Source organism: Oncorhynchus clarkii, chromosome 5 (genome assembly GCF_045791955.1).
Source record: "Oncorhynchus clarkii lewisi isolate Uvic-CL-2024 chromosome 5, UVic_Ocla_1.0, whole genome shotgun sequence".
Classification (NCBI taxonomy): domain Eukaryota; kingdom Metazoa; phylum Chordata; class Actinopteri; order Salmoniformes; family Salmonidae; genus Oncorhynchus; species Oncorhynchus clarkii.
Window position 1 is genome coordinate 98,047,378 of NC_092151.1, and position 17,808 is coordinate 98,065,185.

Genomic DNA, 17,808 nt, shown 5'->3' on the forward strand with positions numbered 1-17,808 from the left:
ATGCTGCGTTTATATTTTTTGTAAAGCATAGTAGTATATATATATATTTTTTTACACGTAAGACCCAAACGGGGATCCATAGCATTGAAACGTTGTGAACTTATACTGAACCGCAGGAGGGCGCTGTTCTACCACTACACATCTAGTTTCTGTCTCCCCTATTGGCTCCTGTTCGTGTGTTGCTATGGTAACGGTCAATAGTAGTTTGTCAGGCGAGCTGGAAAGATGGTAGTTAGCTTGCTAACGGAGACGAACTATAATGGCAAGGCTGTGTAGCCTGTTAGCAGGCTATTACCAGTGTCATAAACGGTAGCTAGCTAGGTATTTTAAGTTCAAAGATGTGTCCAACTCCGTTTGGCTGATAGCTAACGTTAGCTGCCACTGTTGGCAGTGAAGTAGCTCAACGAACAGTATAACGTTATATAGCTATGTTGCTAATGTATTTCTGATGTAATTTCAGTGTCTAAAGATGACAACCAGACTTCTTGCCTCATTTAATGTCTTGGACAATCACTCCAAGAAAGTCCTGGATGGGCATGCAAGGGCAAGTAGTTGACTAGCTTAGCCCAAACCTTTATTTAGTCAGCTATCAAGCTAACGTTCTTGTTACTATTTACTTAATATGTTGGATTTATTCACTGGCATTACAGGAGGTTGGTTTGTTGTTCCATCAATGAAGGTTTTAGCTATTTCAACTCATCTAACACACTAGTTAAATTGATCTTAATCTTATATTAAATATATTTATATTATTGACTATGGTTAGTTATATATTCTCAGAAGGAACACAGTACATGCTCCACAACATGTTTAATGTATATCAACCCCAAATAGTACATAGCTAAACTTTAGATTTCCCCCCTTCATGCACCTGGAAGTAAATTGTTGTGAACCTGTTAAATTCTCCAGAAGAGTCGTCTGCTGAGCCATGCCCCCCGATGCTGCTGTGCCTCCTGCAGGAAGCCAGACCTGGTCCTGCCTCTGACTGTCAACTGTGACTGGACCTTTGAGTTCCCCAATGCTCGCAGGACCCCCATCTCCAAACACAAGACCACCACTGACATCAACGTGGAGCAAGAGTTTCTGCACAACAAATTACGGTAGAATTAGTCCGAATAAACTATTGACATTGGGTAAGAGGAACAAACTACGGCATAATTAGAACTAAATTATTGGGTTAGAGTAGGAGGTGTCTTAGTCCTAATAAACTATTGGGTTAGGAGGTGTCTTGGTCCTAATAAACTATTGGGTTAGGAGGTGTCTTAGTCCTAATAAACTATTGGGTTAGGAGGTGTCTTGCTCCTAAAACTATTGGGTTAGGAGGTGTCTTGGTCCTAATAAATTATTGGTTTAGGAGGTGTCTTTGTCTAAATAATAAACTAGGAGGTGTCTTAGTCCTAATAAATTATTGGGTTAGGAGGTGTCTTAGTCCTAATAAACTATTGGGTTAGGAGGTGACTTGGTCCTAATAAACTATTGGGTTAGGAGGTGTCTTGGTCCTAATAAACTATTGGGTTAGGAGGTGACTTGGTCCTAATAAACTATTGGGTTAGGAGGTGTCTTGGTCCTAATACACTATTGGGTTAGGAGGTGTCTTGGTCCTAATAAACTATTGGGTTAGGAGGTGTCTTGGTCCTAATAAACTATTGGGTTAGGAGGTGTCTTGGTCCTAATAAACTATTGGGTTAGGAGGTGTCTTGGTCCTAATAAACTATTGGGTTAGGAGGTGTCTTGGTCCTAATAAACTATTGGGTTAGGAGGTGTCTTGGTCCTAATAAACTATTGGGTTAGGAGGCGTCTTGGTCCTAATAAACTATTGGGTTAGGAGGTGTCTTGGTCCTAATAAACTATTGGGTTAGGAGGTGTCTTGGACCTAATAAACTATTGGGTTAGGAGGTGTCTTGGTCCTAATAAACTATTGGGTTAGGAGGTGTCTTGGTCCTAATAAACTATTGGGTTAGGAGGTGTCTTGGTCCTAATAAACTATTGGGTTAGGAGGTGTCTTAGTCCTAATAACCTATTGGGTTAGGAGGTGTCTTAGTCCTAATAAACTATTGGGTTAGGAGGTGTCTTAGTCCTAATAAACTATTGGTTTAGGAGGTGTCTTAGTCCTAAAACTATTGGGTTTGGGTGGGTGTCTTAGTCCTAAAACTATTGGGTTTGGGTGGGTGTCTTATTAGTAATAAACTATTCCAAATCAAAGTTTATTTGTCACGTGCGCCGAATACAGCAGGTGTAGACCTTACACTGAAATACTTACTTACAGGCTCTAACCAACATTGCAATTTAAGTAAAAAAAAAAAAAAAAGGGTATTAGGTGAACAATAGATAGTCCTAATAAACTATTGGTTTAGGAGGTGTCTTGGTCCTAATAAACTATTGGGTTAGGAGGTGTCTTAGTCCTAATAAACTATTGGTTTAGGAGGTGTCTTGGTCCTAATAAACTATTGGGTTAGGAGGTGTCTTAGTCCTAATAAACTATTGGGTTGGTGTAGGAGGTGTCTTGGTCCTAATAAACTATTGGGTTGGTGTAGGAGGTGTCTTAGTCCTAATAAACTATTGGGTTAGGAGGTGTCTTGGTCCTAATAAACTATTGGGTTAGGAGGTGTCTTAGTCCTAATAAACTATTGGGTTGGTGTAGGAGGTGTCTTGGTCCTAATAAACTATTGGGTTGGTGTAGGAGGTGTCTTAGTCCTAATAAACTATTGGGTTGGTGTAGGAGGTGTCTTAGTCCTAATAAACTATTGGGTTGGTGTAGGAGATGTCTTAGTCCTAATAAACTATTGGGTTGGTGTAGGAGGTGTCTTAGTCCTAAAACTATTGGGTTTGTACGGTAGTGAGGCTGAATACAGTAGCGAGGCTGAATACAGTAGTGAGACTGTATACAGTAGAGGCTATATACAGTAGCGAGGCTATATACAGTAGCGAGGCTGTATACAGTGGAGAGGCTGTATACAGTGGAGAGGCTGTATACAGTGGAGAGGCTGTATACAGTGGAGAGGCTGTATACAGTGGCGAGGCTGTATACAGTAGAGAGGCTATATACAGTGGAGAGGCTATATACAGTAGAGGTCATACAGTGGAGGCTGTATACAGCAGAGGTTATATACAGATATACAGTGGAGAGGCAGTATACAGTGGAGAGGCAGTATACAGTGGAGAGGGAGTATACAGTGGAGAGGCAGTATACAGTGGAGAGGCTGTATACAGTAGAGGTTATATACAGATATACAGTGGAGGCAGTATACAGTGGAGAGGCAGTATACTGTGGAGAGGCGGTATACTGTGGAGAGGCGGTATACTGTGGAGAGGCGGTATACTGTGGAGAGGCGGTATACTGTGGAGAGGCGGTATACTGTGGAGAGGCGGTATACTGTGGAGAGGCGGTATACTGTGGAGAGGCGGTATACTGTGGAGAGGCTGTATACTGTGGAGAGGCTGTATACTGTGGAGAGGCTGTATACTGTGGAGAGGCTGTATACTGTGGAGAGGCTGTATACTGTGGAGAGGCTGTATACTGTGGAGAGGCTGTATACTGTGGAGAGGCTGTATACTGTGGAGAGGCTGTATACTGTGGAGAGGCTGTATACTGTGGAGAGGCTGTATACTGTGGAGAGGCTGTATACTGTGGAGAGGCTGTATACTGTGGAGAGGCTGTATACTGTGGAGAGGCTGTATACTGTGGAGAGGCTGTATACTGTGGAGAGGCTGTATACTGTGGAGAGGCTGTATACTGTGGAGAGGCTGTATACAGTGGAGAGACTGTTGCAGTAGAGGCTGTATACAGTTGAGAGACTATATAGAGTAGCGAGGTTATATACAGTAGAGGCTATATACAGTAGAGGCTATATACAGTAGAGGCTATATACAGGAGAGCCTGTATACAGTAGAGGTTATATACAGTAGAGGCTTAATACAGTAGAGGTTATATAGTGGTGAGACTGTATACAGTGGAGAGGCTGTATACAGTGGAGAGGCTGTATACAGTGGAGAGGCTGTATACAGTGGAGAGGCTGTATACAGTGGAGAGGCTGTATACAGTGGAGAGGCTGTATACAGTGGAGAGGTTATATACAGTGGATAGGTTATATACAGTGGATAGGTTATATACAGTAGAGAGGCTGTATACAGTAGAGGTTATATACAGGAGAGGTTATATACATTGGAGAGACTATATACAGTAGCGAGGCTGTATACAGTAGCGAGTGGGGAGGTGGGCCTCAGGGATAGCTTCGGTACTGGGTGCCACGGTGAGTGAAAGCTAGCTGTGAGCCAGCTAGCTGTGAGCCAGCTAGCTGTGAGCTAGCTAGCTAGCCACGAGCTAGCTGTGAAGATCAGAAGTAGTGGTCCAGGGATTACGGCAGGAATCCAGCGTTGTTGTGGAGAGACAGTCCGATAATGGTAGACTAGCGAGTATTATCCAGGCTAAGAACAGGGCTGGTATCTGTGCAGAAGGTAAAAGCCGCTAGCAGTGGCTAACAATGACTAAATAGCTTGTAGCTAATTAGCTGGTTAGCTTCTGGAGATACTTGAATGTGTTCTAAAATTGAAAATAATAGCGATTCCGTATCACATTGGGTGAGGCAGGTTACCGGAAGGTATAATCGAATAAAAAATTGAAAATAAATTGAAATATATATATATATATATATATATATATATACAAAAAATACGAAAAATACAAAAGTACACAAGAGGACAAAACAAACATGTCTTCACTGCTACGCCATCTTGGAGAGTAGCGAGGCTGCATACAGTAGCGGGGCTGCATACAGTAGCGGGGCTGCATACAGTAGCGGGGCTGCATACAGTAGCGAGGCTGCATACAGTAGCGAGGCTGCATACAGTAGCGAGGCTGTATACATGCAACCGGTTAGTCGGGCTGATTGAGGTAGTATGTTCATGAATGTTTTGTTCGTGACTATGTATATATGATAAACGGAGTAGCAGCAGCGTAAAAGAGGGGTTGGGTAGCCATTTGATTACCTGTTCAGGAGGTAATCAACCCCACACATGAATGGTCTCAGGATGCTTTACTGTTGGCATGACACAGGACTGATGGTAGTGCTCACCTTGTCTTCCACGTACAAGCTTTTTTCCGGATGCCCCAAACGATCGTAAGGGGGATTCATCAGAGAAAATGACTTTACCCCAGTCCTCAGCAGTCCAATCCCTGTACCTTTTGCAGAATATCAGTCTGTCCCTGATGTTTTTCCTGGAGAGAAGTGGCTTCTTTGCTGCCCTTCTTGACACCAGGCCATCTTCCAAAAGTCTTCTCCTCACTGTGCATGCAGATGCACTCACTTGCTGCCATTCCTGAGCAAGCTCTGTACTGGTGGTGCCCCGATCCCACAGCTGAATCAACTTTAGGAGACGGTCCTGGCGCTTGCTGGACTTTCTTGGGCGCCCTGAAGCATTCTTCACAACAATTGAACCGCTGTCCTTGAAGTTCTTGATGATCCAATAAATGGTTGATTTAGGTGCAATCTTACTGGCAGCAATATCCTTGCCTGTGAAGCCCTTTTTGTGCAAAGCAATGATGACGGCATGTGTTTCCTTGCAGGTAACCATGATTGACAGAGGAAGAAAAATTATTCCAAGCATCACCCTCTTTTTGAAGCTTCCAGTCTGTTATTCGAACTCAATCAGCATGACAGAGCCTTGTCCTCGTCAACACTCACACCTGTGTTAACGAGAGAATCACTGACATGTCAGCTGGTCCTTTTGTGGCAGGGCTGAAATGCAGTGTTTTTTGGGGATTCAGTTAATTTGCATGGCAAAGAGGGACTTTTAATTGCAATTCATCTGATCACTCTTCATAACATTCTGGAGTATATGAAAATTCCATCATACAAACTGAAGCAGCAGACTTTGTGAAAATCAATATTTGTGTCCTTCTCAACTTTTGGCCACGACTGTACAAAATAAGTTACAAATAACGCAAAAAAACCCACAATAGCACAATTGGTTGGGCGCCCGTAAAACTCCTGCCATTTCTTCCGCAGCCATTTTAGATGTTAGGTTAGGGTATGATGTACCTATTGGCTTAGGGTAGGAGTTTTCTTAGTACTAATACACTATTGGGTTAGGGTAGGAGGTGTCTTAGTACTAGTATAGTGTCTCATGTCTAGGGCCCTAACCCTTGGCAGATGCTTAATTTGTAGAACCTAACCCGGTTCCTGTACAAATGTTTTACGTCCAGGGTATCAAAGCCAGCAACAGCAGCCTCGTCCACCACAGAAGACTTAAGCTGCAAACTGAAGGAGGCCGTCGGCAGAAGAGTGAGCGTCTGCACCTTCTCCAGCCCTGAATACCTTCCCTGGAGGATTGGACACAGGACAGGTGGGTTAAAGGGGGTACTATCCTCTACCTCTAACCCTACTCACCATGTAATACTGTCCTCTACCTCTCACCCTCCTCATCCTCACCATATAATACTGTCCTCTACCTCTAACCCTCCTCATCCTCACCATGTAATACTGTCCTCTACCTTTAACCCTCATCCTCACCATGTAATACTGTCCTCCCTTAACCCTCCTCATCCTCACCATGTAATACTGTCCTCTACCTCTAGCCCTCCTCATCCTCACCATGTAATACGGTCCTCCCTTAACCCTCCCCATCCTCACCATATAATACTGTCTTCTAGCTCTAAACCTACTCACCATGTAATACTGTCCTCTACCTCTAACCCTCCCTCATCCTCACCATACAATACTGTCCTCTACCTCTAACCATACTCATCCTCACCATGTAATACTGTCCTCTAACCCTCCTCATCCTCACCATGTAATACTGTCCTCTACCTCTAACCCTCCTCATCCTCACCATGTAATACTGTCCTCTACCTCTAACCCTCCTCATCCTCACCATGTAATACTGTCCTCTACCTCTAACCCTCCTCATCCTCACCATGTAATACTGTCCTCTACCTCCATCCCTCCTCATCCTCACCATGTAATACTGTCCTCCTCTAACCCTCCTCATCCTCACCATGTAATAATGTCCTCCTCTAACCCTCCTCATCCTCACCATGTAATACTGTCCTCTACCTCTAACCCTCCTCATCCTCACCATGTAATACTGTCCTCTACCTCTAACCCTCCTCATCCTCACCATGTAATACTGTCCTCTACCTCTAACCCTCCTCATCCTCACCATGTAAGACTGTCCTCTACCTCTAACCCTCCTCATCCTCACCATATAATACTCTCCTCTACCTCCATCCCTCCTCATCCTCACCATGTAATACTGTCCTCCTCTAACCCTCCTCATCCTCACCATGTAATAATGTCCTCCTCTAACCCTCCTCATCCTCACCATATAATACTGTCCTCTACCTCTAACCCTCCTCATCCTCACCATGTAATGCTGTGCTCTACCTCTAACCCTCTTCATCCTCACCATGTAATGCTGTCCTCTACCTCTAACCCTCCTCATCCTCACCATGTAATACTGTCCTCTACCTCTAACCCTCCTCATCCTCACCATGTAATACTGTCCTCTACCTCTAACCCTACTCACCATGTAATACTGTCCTCTACCTCTAACCCTCCTCATCCTCACCATGTAATACTGTCCTCTACCTCTAACCCTCCTCATCCTCACCATGTAATACTGTCCTCCTCAAACCCAAAGCCAACAACATATATAGTATCCAGCTACCCCTCCACTACAATAACTGCCCCAAGCCAACATCTACCCCTCTGATACAGTAACTGCCCCAATGCCAACATCTACTCCTCTACTACAGTAACTGCCACAAGGCCAACAACATCTATAGTATCCATCTACAGTAACTGCCCCAAAGGCCAACAACATCTACCCCTCTGTTACAGTAACTGCCCCAAGGCCAACATCTATAATATCCATCTACCCCTCTACTACAGTAACTGCCCCAAGGCTAACATCTACCCATCTGCTACAGTAACTGCCCCATGGCCAACAACATCTATAATATCCATCTACCCCTCTACTACAGTGACTGCCCCAAGGCTAACATCTACCCCTCTACTACAGTAACTGCCCCATAGCCAACATCTATATTATCCATCTATCCCTCTGGTACAGTAACTGCCCCAAGGCCAACATCTATAGTATCCATCTACCCCTCTACTACAGTAACTGCCCCAAGGCCAACAACATCTATAGTATCCATCTACCCCTCTACTAGAAGACGATCAAACTTGACTATCTAGAGGAAGTAAAAGTCGTAACAAGGTTTCCGTAGGTTAAACTGAGGAAGGATTCATCTCTAAACCCCAACCAAGGCCAACAACATCTATAGTATCCATCTACCCCTCTACTACAGTAACTGCCCCAAGGCCAATATCGATAGTATCCATCTACCCCTCTACTACAGTAACTGTAGTGCAGCAACCCTTCTAACCCCTCCCCCCTCTGGCAGACACCAAGCCCTTAGTACTTTCACAGGTAACATTTGAAATACTTCATTAAGGTTGCAGGTTAGAGGTCAGCCTTGGTTGGGGTTAGAGGTATCTCAATCTCTTTGTTCAAAGACTCAATCATGGACACGCTTCCTCACAGTTGTGGCTGCTTCGCGTGATGTATTGTTGTCTCTACCCTTGTGCTGTTGTCTGTGCCCAATAATGTTTGTACCATGTTTTGTGCTGCTACCATGTTATGTTGTGTTGCTTCCATGCTGTGTTGTCATGTGTTGCTGCCTTGCTATGTTGTTGTCTTAGGTCTCTATGTAGTGTTGTGGTGATGTGTGTTCTGTCCTATATTTGTATTTTTAATTCCAGCCCCTGTTCTCGCAGGAGGCCTTTTGGTAGGCCGCCATTGTAAATAAGAATTTGTTCCTAACTGACTTCCTTAGTTAAATAAAGATAAAATAAAATACAAAATAGTGCTGTGTCTGTGTTCCTGCCCAGGAGAAAGCAGAGGAGGAGGAAGGTTGAAAAGGAAGAGTGTGAGGGACGGGCAGCGGCATACTCCAGTGACTGACAGCCAGAGAGAGGAAGTGTCTCCTGTAAGTGATGATGTCACAGCAGACTGTGTTTCTCTCAGCCTATCAGAGGAGCTGAAGAGAAAGAATGTGAGAGTCCTGATCCCTCGACCCCCTTCAGTTTACCTCCCTCTGCCGGTAAGTTCCCTAACCTCTGACCCCCAACCCTCAGAGGAAACTATCTTTCACTCTGTTTTACTATTTTACATTCTGTTCCTCAAAAGCCCTTATGGTTGCCAATTATATAAGGCCTTAGTGGCGTTGGCAGAAGTACCCTGACATATTTGGATAAATGTGACCAAGAAACACCACAGATTTCCCTTTGCAAACATGCCTGTTATTATTGCTAATTATGCAGCGCAACTACACAACCGCTTACAACCGCACAACTGACAAAACAGGCCGACTGTCCCGAGTCCTACAGCAAGCATAATGTAATACACAACATGGCTATTACCTACATATTCAGAGAGAGATTCTACAGCAGAGAAGTGCAGTGATAAAAGGGGTTATTATAAGTGTCACAAAATATGGAGAATGGATGAAGTGTTCAGTCCATCGTACGTGACCGTAATTAAACATCATGAAATAATCAAGATATTATCAGATCAGAACGACCACTCCCACTCAAAGATCTACAGTAGGTCTACAGGCAAAATAGTGAATTCAGGGCCATGGTCAGGCATCGACCGGTTCTGCCCCGAGGTTCTGCTCCATGGTTCTGCCCCGAGGTTCTGCCCCGAGGTTCTGCTCCGAGGTTCTGCTCCGAGGTTCTGCTCCGAGGTTCTGCTACTCGGTTCTGCTCCGAGGTTCTGCTACGAGGTTCTGCTCCGAGGTTCTGCTCCGAGGTTCTGCCCCGAGGTTCTGCTCCATGGTTCTGCTCCGAGGTTCTGCTCTGAGGTTCTGCTCCATGGTCCTGCTCCGGACTGTATATTGCATAGAAATAGAAAGCCCTGCATGTGTTTTCATTGAACCCACTTTGAAGTGAATAGCTCATTTTGAATGAACAAACACCACTGTATAGGCAGGCATGAAAACATCATGCATAATATCACGGTGGGTATGAAGACTGTAGCCCAGCTCACTTTGAATTAAACACAGGTTCTGTTCTGTGTGTGCTATTTCTATGCTTCATATGCTTTCAGTTTTGTACACAAGCTTTGAACAGCTGAAAATACAATATTTTGGATGAAAGAAAATATATTTCACAGTGGTTTAGATGGTACAGTGATTCTCTACATTATACTTGCTTGTTTTGTCACAAACTGAAATAATGCGAACTATTAGAATTTTATCAACCAGGAAATGGCACTATTTCAGCATAGTGCATCATTAAGGGCCTCTTCACTCTCCCTATGTCCACGTGGGACACACTCCCTTCACACCGTTTCGCCCAGTGGGCGGTGCTATACGTCACGGTGGGCGTGGTTTAAAGTGCAACGACTGTCCGATGCGCATCCACGTTCAATTGATAACCCTCTGCCTGGGACAGTATTCATAACTTCTTCAGTCATCACTATGGTGGGTTTATGCTTTCATATTAGGACATAATTTTGCTTTATTTGAACTAACAATAGCTAAGTGGCTGGATCAGTTTTCCCAAAAGTGAACAACGTTTTATGTCAAACTTTGCTTGCTAGCCAACCAGCAACGTCTGTTTATCAAGCCAATTTACTAAGCTTGTGTTACTGTAAAAGCCCCACCCTCTCCCAGAGAACACATCATCGACAAGAAGCCAGACACACTTTCACTTCTAGGAACAAACACAGGGATGGAATGACGGGAAAAGGAAATCTTCATTTGAGGGAAAACAGGGCTGATAGGACAGGGAGGATTACTTCATTAGAGTGAAAACAGGGCTGTTAGGACAGGGAGGATTACTTCATTAGAGAGAAAACAGGGCTGATAGGACAGGGAGGATTACTTCATTTGAGAGAAAACAGGGCTGATAGGACAGGGAGGATTACTTCATTAGAGAGAAAACAGGGCTGATAGGACAGGGAGGATTACTTCATTAGAGAGAAAACAGGGCTGATAGGACAGGGAGGATTACTTCATTTGAGAGAAAACAGGGCTGATAGGACAGGGAGGATTACTTCAGTTGAGAGAAAACAGGGCTGATAGGACTGGGAGGATTACTTCATTTGAGAGAAAACAGGGCTGATAGGACAGGGAGGATTACTTCATTTGAGAGAAAACAGGGCTGATAGGACAGGGAGGATTACTTCATTAGAGAGAAAACAGGGCTGATAGGACAGGGAGGATTACTTAATTTGAGAGAACAGGGCTGATAGGACAGGGAGGATTACTTCATTTGAGAGAAAACAGGGCTGATAGGACAGGGAGGATTACTTCATTCGAGAGAAAACAGGGCTGATAGGACAGGGAGGATTACTTCATTCGAGAGAAAACAGGGCTGATAGGACAGGGAGGATTACTTCATTCGAGAGAAAACAGGGCTGATAGGACAGGGATGATTACTTCATTAGAGAGAAAACAGGGCTGATAGGACAGGGAGGATTACTTCATTTGAGAGAACAGGGCTGATAGGACAGGGAGGATTACTTCATTAGAGTGAAAACAGGGCTATTAGGACAGGGAGGATTACTTCATTAGAGAGAAAACAGGGCTGATAGGACAGGGAGGATTACTTCATTTGAGAGAAAACAGGGCTGATAGGACAGGGAGGATTACTTCATTTGAGAGAAAGCAGGGCTGATAGGACAGGGATGATTACTTCATTAGAGAGAAAACAGGGCTGATAGGACAGGGAGGATTACTTCATTAGAGAGAAAACAGGGCTGATAGGACAGGGAGGATTACTTCATTTGAGAGAAAACAGGGCTGATAGGACAGGGAGGATTACTTCATTTGAGAGAAAACAGGGCTGATAGGACAGGGAGGATTACTTCATTAGAGAGAAAACAGGGCTGATAGGACAGGGAGGATTACTTCATTTGAGAGAACAGGGCTGATAGGACAGGGAGGATTACTTCATTAGAGAGAAAACAGGGCTGATAGGACAGGGAGGATTACTTCATTTGAGAGAAAACAGGGCTGATAGGACAGGGAGGATTACTTCATTTGAGAGTAAACAGGGCTGATAGGACAGGGAGGATTACTTCATTTGAGAGAACAGGGCTGATAGGACAGGGAGGATTACTTCATTAGAGAGAAAACAGGGCTGATAGGACAGGGAGGATTACTTCATTTGAGAGAACAGGGCTGATAGGACAGGGAGGATTACTTCATTCGAGAGAAAACAGGGCTGATAGGACAGGGAGCATTACTTCATTCGAGAGAAAACAGTGCTGATAGGACAGGGAGGATTACTTCATTGGAGAGAAAACAGGGCTGATAGGACAGGGAGGATTACTTCATTGGAGAGAAAACAGGGCTGATAGGACAGGGAGGATTACTTCATTGGAGAGAAAACAGGGCTGATAGGACAGGGAGGATTACTTCATTTGAGAGAAAACAGGGCTGATAGGACAGGGATGATTACTTCATTGGAGAGAAAACAGGGCTGATAGGACAGGGAGGATTACTTCATTCGAGAGAAAACAGGGCTGATAGGACAGGGAGGATTACTTCATTTGAGAGAAAACAGGGCTGATAGGACAGGGAGGATTACTTCATTTGAGAGAAAACAGGGCTGATAGGACAGGGAGGATTACTTCATTCGAGAGAAAACAGGGCTGATAGGACAGGGAGGATTACTTCATTTGAGAGAAAACAGGGCTGATAGGACAGGGAGGATTACTTCATTTGAGAGAAAACAGGGCTGATAGGACAGGGAGGATTACTTCAATAGAGAGAAAACAGGGCTGATAGGACAGGGAGGATTACTTCATTTGAGAGAAAACAGGGCTGATAGGACAGGGAGGATTACTTCATTTGAGAGAAAACAGGGCTGATAGGACAGGGAGGATTACTTCCTTCGATAGAAAACAGGGCTGATAGGACAGGGAGGATTACTTCATTTGAGAGAAAACAGGGCTGATAGGACAGGGAGGATTACTTCAATCGATAGATGGCCCCCGGAATTCTGTTAATTACAGTTCTCCTCTCGAACACTCTGATTGTTCGACAGTGCCAATGTGTCTTACCCTCCCGCAGTGTGATATGAATCCGGGTAGCTCTTTCAGATAGCTGTCACCAGGAGTCCTTGGTATGGTTCCCCCAACAGGCCTCAGGGACTGGATTGAGTGACTTCACCTGTAGTGCATAAAATCTTGGACATACAGGTTTGGTTAACAAACAGTTTCTCATTTGTTCTATCTGATTATATCTTTAACTTCTATACCTACTTGTTAGCTATTTAAAAAAATAAAAAAAAAGTGTATTATCCAATAGGCCACATCCTATCCTAGACCACAATTTACCCATCCCCCCCTTTGATACCTGGCTCTGCCCAGGTAACAACCTTGCCTACTCTAAACAATGACTTAGGTAAGATTAGTAAATTATCCTTATGTCTGACATCATCATGTAGGAGCGCCCCTTTCATTCTCCACATGTCCAATTCTCCCTTGGGCGTCCATTCATATCAATCCTGTACCAATTTTCTGTCAAGTGTCTTATCTACTTTAAGAAGTATCTGTGCTACTTATATATGTCCTTAAATATATATATTTATTGATTAAAACAGTAACCCTTTCCTATCTTTCAAATACCACTAAGCGTCTCACTGTCTCACCTAACAATAATCCTAAATCATCATAGATGTCATATATCCCTTTCAAATGTAATACTATTTAAATAAAAAACTCCTAATAGTCAAACAAAGCCAAAACAAATGCTAACCATATCAAATCCTTCCTACACTAATAAGCTCTTTCCTTCAGGGGTCCACAGTATTTTATCTGACAATAACATGAATTAACCTTAAAATCAGTTTCATCAATAATTTAATATATGTTGCATAGTGTGGAATACCTTATCTACAGTAATTTATCACCCCTAAGAACTGAAACTTATTTATTTTCATTAATAATTTTTAATGCTTATAAAATCACTATTTTTCTATGTAATTTCCTGCCCTATTGGCTTAATATATCTCCTATCCAAACCTCAATGTATCTTATCTCCCCCTATTTATTATCAATGATAAATAGGATAATGCACGCATTTTCCTTCTAAAAGACACAAACAACTTTCTCTGTCACCCCAAGTCACAACATCATTGCCGTAGCGACAAAAGTGCCTTGTGAGTGATGTCATCAACAATGCCCATTCCACAGCGACAAATTATTGTTGGCTGTCTGCAGCAGGGTTCGAAAATCCAAACCTAATTTATCACATCTGTTGGATCTTGAATAGAACTTACTGCATCAATCAACCAAAATTGTACTGCCAGAAGTACAGAAAAGAGTGTACCTGAACAACGGTCAAACCAATTTGAGTAACGTTATTGTTAATGACGCAGTTTTACGTTATTCCATAACAAATCTACCTGCCTCTAACAACTAACTCTCTTATTACTTTCAGCATTTTAATATCCTATTTCTTTTTTCCCAGTGGGCAAAAATATATAACCCCTCTCATTTCAACGTTTTTCCTTACCTCTATCATAAGCTTTAAAACCAACCTTTATAACTTTCTCTTCTCTTTCCTCTTCACACTTATGAAATGTCCAAGACTTTAAAAATAACACACACGGCGCCAAAATTATAACGTGTCAGTCAATCTATAAGAATGAAAAACATTGCAGTGGCCACCTCTCTATCGCCATTATCTCTCCGCTATTATTTAGATTATTTTTTATTTAGGCAACTGTCTCCTCTATTGATACAGCAATATAAATACAACTCAATTCTCAATACATTATTCCAGAAGATAATTTAGTGAACAGACATCGTCTTGCATCAAAATTAGCTTCGTTATTATTTTTAGTTCAATGAATTAGTCTATCAATTTAACCTAAACAATCTATTAAAACGTTCAGTTTATATCTTATACAAACAACTTTCCAGGCAAAACATACAAATAGTTTAATTACAATCAAAAACTCAGATTTTGGTTAACGCCTTGGCTGGGAACCGAACCCGGGACTCCAGCTTGGAAGGCAGCTATGCTCACCACTATACCGCTATGTAAATTACTAAGATTCTCCGCAAGATTCTCCGGGACAACAGAAAATAGCCCTAATTTAAAAGCCCAAGCTTTTCCTCAGCGAGGATCCTCAGCGAGGATTCTCTCCCCCCCCCCCGATTGTCACCTCCTACAATCTCTGTGATTATGTCCTAATCCGCCACAATGTTTGCAGGGAGTGTTACACTCCCGGGCGAAATGTCCAGTTTTATTACAATTAAAACATCTCAGCTCCCCCTTACTCCCTTCGCCTGACGTTCCCTTTCTGTCTGCTCCTGTTGCTCCAGCAGGCTCCACATATGCTGGTGGTGGTTGTGCGGGTAGCTCCTGCAGCCGTATTCTCACAACCACTATTTCATCAACATGATTACCTCTGTATTTTTGGTATACTAGAGAAGGATATAGTTTGTTACCCTCACCCCCGCCCAATTGGCTAACTTTTTCATCTGCGGGAGCGGAGGGCAGCGCATCTTGGCTCTTTTTGGGTTTCCTCCTATTTTCACCCTCAACTCTCTTTTTTGCTTCTGAAAGCCAAACTCCGGCTGTATAACCCCTGTTTATTCTGCTTTTTCACATCTTTTCCACGTTCCTTATGTATCTGTTTTTTAAGTGATTCTAGCTTTTCTACATTTAGACGGCCATCAAAATCATATTTCGTTCTCCATTTTAGACCGAAATTAATGTTTCTTTTGTCTCTCTGTTCCATATAGCGCTCATCTCCCGTTAGTTCCGGGACCTTCTTTGAGGATATACTACCCATATTTGACACTTATCTTTATCGTTACTAGTAGCTATGGTATTTCATCACTTATCTATGCCTTTCTGTTTTTTACCTTCTATGTGTGTGTATTACTACGATCTATGTATGTGCTGTTTACCGTTACCCAGTTACTTTAGTTGCTCTTTCCTGTCTATGTGTGTGTCTCTTTAATGATAACCAATGTGTATGGGTTTCTATTTATTTCCCCTTTCTGGAAACTTCGTCTATAGATTTTACTTTTGATCGGACATTAAATTTCACCCGTATACAATTATAAGCTCATTATAAACTATTGTTCCTTGGGACTGTCAACGTTAATATCTCATATCTCACTTCTCTAGACTAGGTTTCCCTCTCCACCTCCTTGGATATTACTTTCTTTCAGTATTGAATAGGTTCAGTTATTCCGTTCGCCTAGGATTACCCTGCCTTCTCACCAAGCCTAATTTATCCTCACCTGTTTTAATATATCTATCCGCTACTTCACATAACAGATAGACTACTTAGGTTAAAACTTTATTTAGGTATGTCTTTTGAATTAATGGCTATCCTATTTGTACAGAACGACCGTCCTATCTAACAAAAGTTACTATATCACTTCCTTCCGTTATATTTATTTGTGGTAGAATTCGTTACCTTAGGTCTTTTCGGACCTCCTTCCTTCCTATCGATTTTGGTTAAAACACAAAGTAGAAACCTAGTGTATTTCCTCCCAAATTCGAGAATAAAGACTATTTACCTTCGTCCTGTAGACTGGGAAAAGCAATGCCGGTTCGATTCCGTCCCCTTCTCTGTCGCCCTTAGATCTAATACCGGCCTGTTCTTTAAACCTCAATTCAGAGGCCAGGTCTTTAAATAACGAGTCCAGACCCGTCCGTGCATGGCTTTCGGCTCTACCTTCGGACGACAGAGGCAAGTTTGTGGAATCCGCTTGTAGGACCAATTGTTACTGTAATTTCATTATTTCCAATATGTTTTCATTAATTGAATTCATTGTCTATTTTATGAGAATTTGTAAGATTCTTATTTGCATAAAATAGACGGAGACCAGTCTTATCAAAAATGGATAATAGTATTTATTCTCGGAGCGCGCTCTCAAGTATCCACGAACAACAGTTTATATACAAAACATGACGTAATTTCATTGCTTCTAGAATGAATCTCCTCCTCCCGACTGAGAATAAAGCAAGTTCAAAAGTTCATTCCAACTCACTAACACACACACAGGACACACAACATAACTGAATTAACTCTTGACCCTTCACCATTATCGATCACCAATTAGCTGACAGTTCTAGTTAACAGAAAACCTAGGAATGCACTCATTGCCTTATCTAAAACACCCCAGAGCTAAGTTTCCTATCTACTTACTTAACCCACAACCCGTTCCTCCCCAGACTAGTTGGAATGGTGTTCATTATGTTTAATTACTCCTTGTTCATGCCACATAATCCCTTCTTTATGAACTAACATTATTAATCAGATATTGTAAAACAGGGTATAGTTTACTTAGTTACAGTTCTATTTAAAATGGGGATCTTGTTTAGTAATTTATTCATAAAATTCCCAACAGCTTGCCTGAATGAAATAAATTAAACTGATAATGACTAGATTTAAACTCATTTCACTTCGATTGGTTAGTCAACATATGCTGTCAATCACTGAGCTGAATTGTTTGCGTTTAGACGAACAAGATCAGATTAACTGAGCCTTTCACCCCTCCCTTTTCAGTAACTGTGATGTGAACTACAAAAAAATGGTAACCAATACTTCAGGTCAGTATGATATGTATGTTAGGGCTGTCTTAGTCGACCAAGAGTGGTCTTTTCTTTCGGATTGTTCTAAATTTTAAAATGTGTGTTTTTCCATTAAAAGACACACTTTGTGTTTGTAATAAAATCAACTATACTGTATTGATAGACACTAACAATCAAAGGTTAAACAATTCACACAATGAAGTTATGAAACAATGAATGCGCACAAACTG

At 42.4% G+C, this 17,808-nt stretch overlaps 1 protein-coding gene across 1 annotated transcript in view; it reads left to right on the plus strand.

The window, feature by feature from the left end:
• The first annotated feature begins 915 nt into the window (after positions 1-915).
• Positions 916-17,808, plus strand: part of LOC139409605 (nucleotide sugar transporter SLC35D2-like) — a 51,749-nt gene continuing 34,856 nt past the window's right edge. The window contains exons 1-3 of the mRNA XM_071155032.1: positions 916-1,100; positions 6,203-6,342; positions 8,895-9,106. The gene's annotated coding sequence lies outside the window, so the exon portion shown is untranslated. The remainder of the gene's footprint in view (positions 1,101-6,202; positions 6,343-8,894; positions 9,107-17,808) is intronic.